Source organism: Salvelinus sp. IW2-2015, linkage group LG18 (assembly GCF_002910315.2).
Source record: "Salvelinus sp. IW2-2015 linkage group LG18, ASM291031v2, whole genome shotgun sequence".
Taxonomy (NCBI): domain Eukaryota; kingdom Metazoa; phylum Chordata; class Actinopteri; order Salmoniformes; family Salmonidae; genus Salvelinus; species Salvelinus sp. IW2-2015.
In genome coordinates, this window is record NC_036858.1 from 60,385,558 (window position 1) to 60,391,992 (window position 6,435).

Below are 6,435 nucleotides of genomic sequence, written 5' to 3' on the forward strand. Positions count from 1 at the left end.
ATGTGTGTGTCTCTCTCTCTCTCTCTCTCTCTCTCTCTCTGTGTGTGTGTATGTTAACATCAGACATGATCAAGCATTAACTCACTGATGAAAGCAAAGCTGCTAGGCTGAGTGATGGAGATGAAATTCTTTTGAAGTGTGTGTGTGTGTGTGTGGTGTGTGTGTGTGTGTGTGTGTGTGTGTGGTGTGTGTGTGTGTGTGTGTGTGTTGTGTGTGTTGTGTGTGTGTGTGTGGTGTGTGTGTGTGTGTGTGTGTGGGTGTGTGCGTGTGTGTGTGTGTGTGTGTCAAGGTATTAGTAGCTGACATCGTGACTAGGGTGGCAAAGCTACCGTAAATTTACCAAAGTTATCAGAATCTTTCAGTAATTTGGTAATTACAGAAAAATGTATGGCAATTTATCTTAACTTTGGACTTTATACTTGAATAACTTTATATATATATATAAAATATATATATATATATATTCATATATAGTATTAATTGTTATATCTGTCCATATTGTCCATGGGTTTCTAGTAGATAGACCATATGGTTCAAGCCTAATTATTGATAAAAGCATCTAATGAACAATGGCATTATTTTCAATTAACTCTGCGACTCTTCCAACTATTCACTTTTCTTCACAACTGTCACCAATTTAACGCCAAAACATTGACACCATATATATATATTGACAAAGTAAAAAGAATTACACTGTGTCAATTTATTTATTTTTAAACCAATTGTATTCATCAGTTTGTGGTTTATATTTAGGATAATGTTTTACAGCTTTGCCATATTTTWAAAATCCCCTTATTTAATTATGTCAAATATTTTACATGTGATAAGACCAGAGATAATTAGACATCTGTAATAATCTAAAGTAGGGCCACTAGCAAGGGCCACTAGAAAGGGGCACTAGATGTCTTGTGATAGATTACATAAAATCCTTGAAAGATACCAACATCCTAGTAGTTTACTGGTAAACGTAGAAAGTTTCCAGTAATATACCCTACCTTTGCAACCCTAATCATGACTAGCTATCGGCGCTGAAACAGCAAGAAATGTGTGACAAGAAGATATGGCAGACACTCTGAACTTGGTATAATGCTGTGATGTACTCCTCTGTGTGTGTGTGAGTCCATGATGTTGCAATGTGCTCCTGCCTCCTCTATGTCAAAGGTATTTTCAAAGACCATGTCAGTCATACACGCAGCAATCAACAGAAGCATAGTAAATGCTGGAAGATGTCATGTTCCGTCTTGTTTTCCACTGCTGAATGTCAGACTGTTAAAACTAGTGATAGACAGACAGACAGACAGACAAGGTGCTGTGTCGGTTCTATGGTGCTTGTTAGAAACAGAGGATGGTGGTGGTATACGGAACACCCAACCTGTAATGTTAACGTCTGCAAACTGGAGCTGGTGCAGCTATTTTGGGTTGGTGAAAGTGGCGTTCTGATATTTTTACAGTCCCATGCTCCCAGAATGTTCTAGACTCTAGACGGAATTTAAGGTTAGATGGAACGCTCCCACAATGTTCTAGACTCTAGATGGAATTTAAGGTTAGATGGAACGCTCCCACAATGTTCTAGATGGAATGTATGGTTAGATGGAACGCTCCCACAATGTTCTAGATGGAATGTAACAGAGATATTATATTTAGGATATTATTAATATTCTCAATATATGCCTCTAGAATGGAACATTAGACTTTCCAACAGAAGGTTTATTCCTCTGGCACTATATGGCTAATATGGGAATGGCTAGTAGTACTGTAGTAGTAGTACTGTAGTAGTAGTAGTAGTAGTAGTACTGTAGTAGTAGTAGTAGTAGTAGTAGTAGTATAGTAGTAGTAGCAGGAATATGAGTGGTAACAGGAGTAGTAGTAGTAGAAGTAGTACTGTAGTAGTAGTAGTATTAGTAGTACTGTAGTAGTAGTAGTAGTAGCAGGAATAGGAGTGGTAGCAGGAGTAGTAGTACTAGTACTGTAGTAGTAGTAGCAGGAATAGGAGCGGTAGTAGTAGTAGTAGTAGTACTGTAGTAGTAGTAGTAGTAGTAGCAGGAATATGAGTGGTAGTAGTAGTAGTAGTAGTAGTAGTAGCAGGAGCAGGAATAGGAGTGGTAGCAGGAGTAGTAGTAGTAGTAGTAGCAGGAGCAGGAATAGGAGTGGTAGCAGGAGTAGGAGTAGTAGTAGTAGGAATAGGAGTAGTAGCAGGAGTGGTAGTGGGAGTTGTAGTAGTAGTAGCAGGAGCAGTAGGAGTAGTAGTAGTAGTAGTAGTAGTAGTTAGATCTAACAGACTGCCAGGTATCGCATCAGTTTGATATGTTACAGTCCTCTATCATGTTTCTTTTTTTACATCCATATTCAAATTTGATCGATGAATCATTTAATGAATGACCGATTCTGTAATAAAGATTGATTGATGATGGATTTCATTGATGACAGATGACATCATTTCATTATAATAAAGATTCAAAAAGTAATTAAAAAGTAATGTAAAATAGGGGAATGAGTTATGTCATGGTGAATGACTCGTTCTTGTGCCTCCGGTCCCCCGGTTTAAGAGGGCATACGGGCACAGGTACTGATGTGGTGGCCCTTTCTTTCTTCACAGTTGGCTGGTTGATTGTCCCTCCTCCTGCTGTTCATTCCTTCTTATCTACAGGATCTGGATGGACAGAAGAAAACAGGAAGAAAATAGTAATAAGAAGAAGTTGATGACACGAGGGTGCAAAAGTAGAGCAACCTTTCCAGAAACACAACAGGGATTGAACCAATCACAGGCAACACAATAGACCTTATTCACACGGTGGACCATGATTGGTGGAGATCCAGGAAGTTGAAGTSCTCCTCATCTACCCCATGATGTTGTTCCAAACTACCCCTCTATTGTGAGTTCCCTAGCACACTATTTATATGGGCCCTGGTGAAAAGTAGTGCACTATATAGGGCAGGGGTATTCAACTCTTACCCTACATAGTCCGGACTGCTGCTGGTTTTCTGTTCTACCTGATAATAAATTGCACAAACATGGTATCCCAGGTCTAAATGAGTCCCTGATTAGAGGGGAACAATGAAGAGAAAAAAGGTCTAGATTTTATTTTGAGGGATATAGGGCAAAGAGTGCCATTTGGGACGAACAGTATCTTGCATAGTGAGACAATAACTTCTTGTGTGTGTTTGAGTTGGGCATTATCTATGGGATTTGGAGGGGAGATAGGAGAGGGTGAGGTAAGACTGCAGGAGAGGGTGTGGAGGCTTGCAGGAGAGGGTGAGGTAAGACTGCAGGAGAGGGTGTGGTAAGGCTGCAAGGAGAGAGGGTGAGTAAGACTGCAGGAGAGGGGTGTGGTAAGGACTGCAGGAGAGGGTGAGGTAGACTGCAGAGAGAGGGTGTGGGTAAGGCTGCAGGAGAGGGTGAGGTAAGACTGAGGGAGGGGTGTGGTAAGGCTGCAGGAGAGGTGAGGTAAGACTGCAGGGAGAGGGTGTGTGAAAGGCTGCAGGAGAGGGTGTGGTAAGGTGCAGGAGAGGGTGGATGGTAAGGCTGGCAGGAGAGGGTGGGGTAAGACTGCAGGAGAGGGTGAGGTAAGGCTGCAGGAGAGGGTGAGGAAAGGCTGCAGGAGAGGGTGGGTGCAGGAGTGGCAGGAGGGAAGTGCGAGGTAGAGAAGACTGCAGAGAGGGTGTGGTAAGTATCTGCAGGTAGAGGGTGCAGAAGGCTGCAGGAGAGGTGAGGAGGCTGCAGAGCGGATGGGAAGCATCTGTCAGGAGAGGGTGTGGTAAGGCTGCAGGAGAGGGTGAGGTAAGAGCTGCAGGAGAGGGTGTGAAGACTGTCAGGGAGGGGTTGGTAGGCTGCAGGAGAGGTGAGGAAAGGCTGCAGGGAGAGGGTAAGGTAAAGACTGGCCTGGAGAGGGTGTGTAAAGGTCTGCAGAGGAGGGTGAAGGAAAGGCTGCAGGGAGAGGGCGATGATAAGGCGTCGCAGGAGAAGGGTGAGGTAAAGGCTCGGGAGAGGGTCGAGGAAAGGCTGCAGGAGAGGGTGAGGTAAGGCTGCAGGAGAGGGTGAGGAAAGGCTGCAGGAGAGGTGAGGTAGGCTGCAGGAGAGGGGTAGGTAAGGCTGCAAGAGGGTGAGGTAGAGATGGTGAGGAGAGGGCGGAGGAAAAGGCTGCAGGAGGGGTGAGGTAAGGCTGCAGGAGAGGGTGAGGAGAGTAGGAGGCTGCAGGAGAGGGTGAGGTAAGGCTGAAGGAGAGGGTGGAGAAGGCTGCAGGAGAGGGTGAGGAAGTGCAGGAGAGGGGAGGTAAGCTGCGCAGGAGAGGGTAGGAAGCTGGCAGGGGAGTGTGAAGGCAGACAAGCACATAAGGAAGGCGGGCTGTCCAGTTAGGCAGGCACACACACATGACAGATAGACAGACCAGGAGAGACAGGCAGGAGGCAGCAGGCAGGCAGAGGCAGACAGACGACAGGACAGACGCAGGGCAGGCCGACAGAACAGACAGACAGACAGACAGACAGACAGACAGACAGACAGACAGACAGACAGACAGACAGACAGACAGACATGCCCATGTGCTCTGTTGGCTGATATTTTTTGTGTTTATATAGGACCTCCCGCCCACCTACCGTCAACCAATTATGTCAATGCGGAACTATACGGAGCCCTCCGCATTGTTACAACATTTGGGAGGCGCACAGCGATGCGGTACGGAGCTCGATTTGTCCWCTGCATGCCTCCGGAGGCTCCGCATGTGCGTCACACCCTCCATTGAAACCTCCGACCACATTTTCGGATCAAGCATAACTTGGCTTTAAGGGTGTCATTTTACATGCTAAAAGAGCACACCTGATTAAACTTTTCAATTATCACAATAATAACACCTATGGAATTTTAACTATATAATTTGGCTGACTAGAATTTAAAAAACTATAAGGTTCTTCAAAACAATCTACAAAGAACCTTTGAGATTGAAGAAAGTTCTTTATAGAACCATTTTACAAAAAGGTTCCATAAAGAACCATAAATAAGGGTTCTGTATCGCCCCAAAAAGGGTTGTAACCATAGCGGAACCCTTTTTTGGTGCTGTATAGAACCTTTTTTTAATGGTTCTTTATAGGACCTTAGGACATTTTTCTTTATAGCACCATAAAGGTTCCATATTGAACCTTATGAGCATGGTTCTTTATAGAACCTTCAAAAAAAGGATCCATACAACACCAAAAAGTGATCTGCTATAGTTACAAGTCCCCCCAAAATTATTTGGCACTATGTTGATTTATTTTGCTGTGCACTGCGGCTGCGTCCCAAAAGGCACCTTATTCCATACATAGGGCATTACTAATGACCAGGGCCCGTACACCGGATGTCACATACACCGGATGGGTGCAATGAAATGTGTTGTTTTACAGGGCCAGCCATAGTAGGACAGCGCCCCTGGAGCAAATTAGGGTTAAGGGTTTTCACCTTGTCGGCTTGGTTATTCAAACCAGCAGTCTTTCGGTTACTAGCTTAATGTCAAATGACATGCAGAAACATTACATTGGGCCCTCAATGGAGACCTGGATATGGCAACATGGCAGCAGTATTGTATCTTATCAAATATGATTTATCAGTATCYGTGTTCCAAATGGCATTATATTCCCTACACAGTGCACTAAATAGGGAATAAGGTACCATTTTGGACACAGTCATGATTTATCAGCATTATTATTGCCCCAGCAGTTAATGTCGCTTCCGAGTTAAGTTAATATACAATCCAAATGTGATTTATTAAACTGTGTGATAGTTGAGTGTGTAGGTAATTCATCACAGTCAATCTCCTAAGGCTCGCTTTCACATACAGTATTTACCAAAATATCAGGGTCACTACTGGGAGAGGGGAAGAGGGGAGTATGGGAGAGGAGAGAAGAGAGGACATGAGACGAATTAGAAATGCACAGTTGGCCTGAGTAAACAGATAGAAAGAGAGAAAGAGAGAGGAGAGAAGAGAGCAAGATGGAGAAAGATGGAGAAAGATAGAAAGAGGTAGAGTGATAGACAGAAAGAGGTAGAGGGATAGACAGAAAGAGGTAGAGTGATAGACAGAAAGAGGTAGAGAAGGATAGACAGAAAGAGGTAGAGTGATAGACAGAAAGAGGTAGAGAGGGATAGACAGAAAGAGGTAGAGTAGACAGAAAGAGGTAGAGTGATAGACAGAATAAGAGGTAGAGAGGGAAGTAAAGAACAGAAAGAGAGAGATAACAGAAAGAGGTAGGAGGATAGACAGAAAGAGGTAGAGAGGGATAGACAGAAAGCAGAGAGAGGGATAGACAGAAAGCAGTAGAGAGGGATAGACAGAATGAGGTAGAGGATAGACAGAAAGAGGTAGAGAGGGATAGACAGAAAGAGGTAGAGTGATAGACAGAAAGAGGTAGAGAGGGATAGACAGAAAGAGCGGATAGAGTGATAGACAGAAAGAGGTAGAGGGA

General features: G+C 44.0%; 1 long non-coding RNA gene across 1 annotated transcript in view; it reads right to left on the reverse strand.

Annotated features, from left to right (window-relative positions):
• Window positions 1-257: 257 nt before the first annotated feature.
• LOC111978428 (uncharacterized) overlaps window positions 258-6,435 on the reverse strand; it is an 8,867-nt gene continuing 2,689 nt past the window's right edge. Inside the window, exon 2 of the long non-coding RNA XR_002879168.2 lies at window positions 258-2,650. This is a non-coding gene — a long non-coding RNA (uncharacterized lncRNA). The remainder of the gene's footprint in view (window positions 2,651-6,435) is intronic.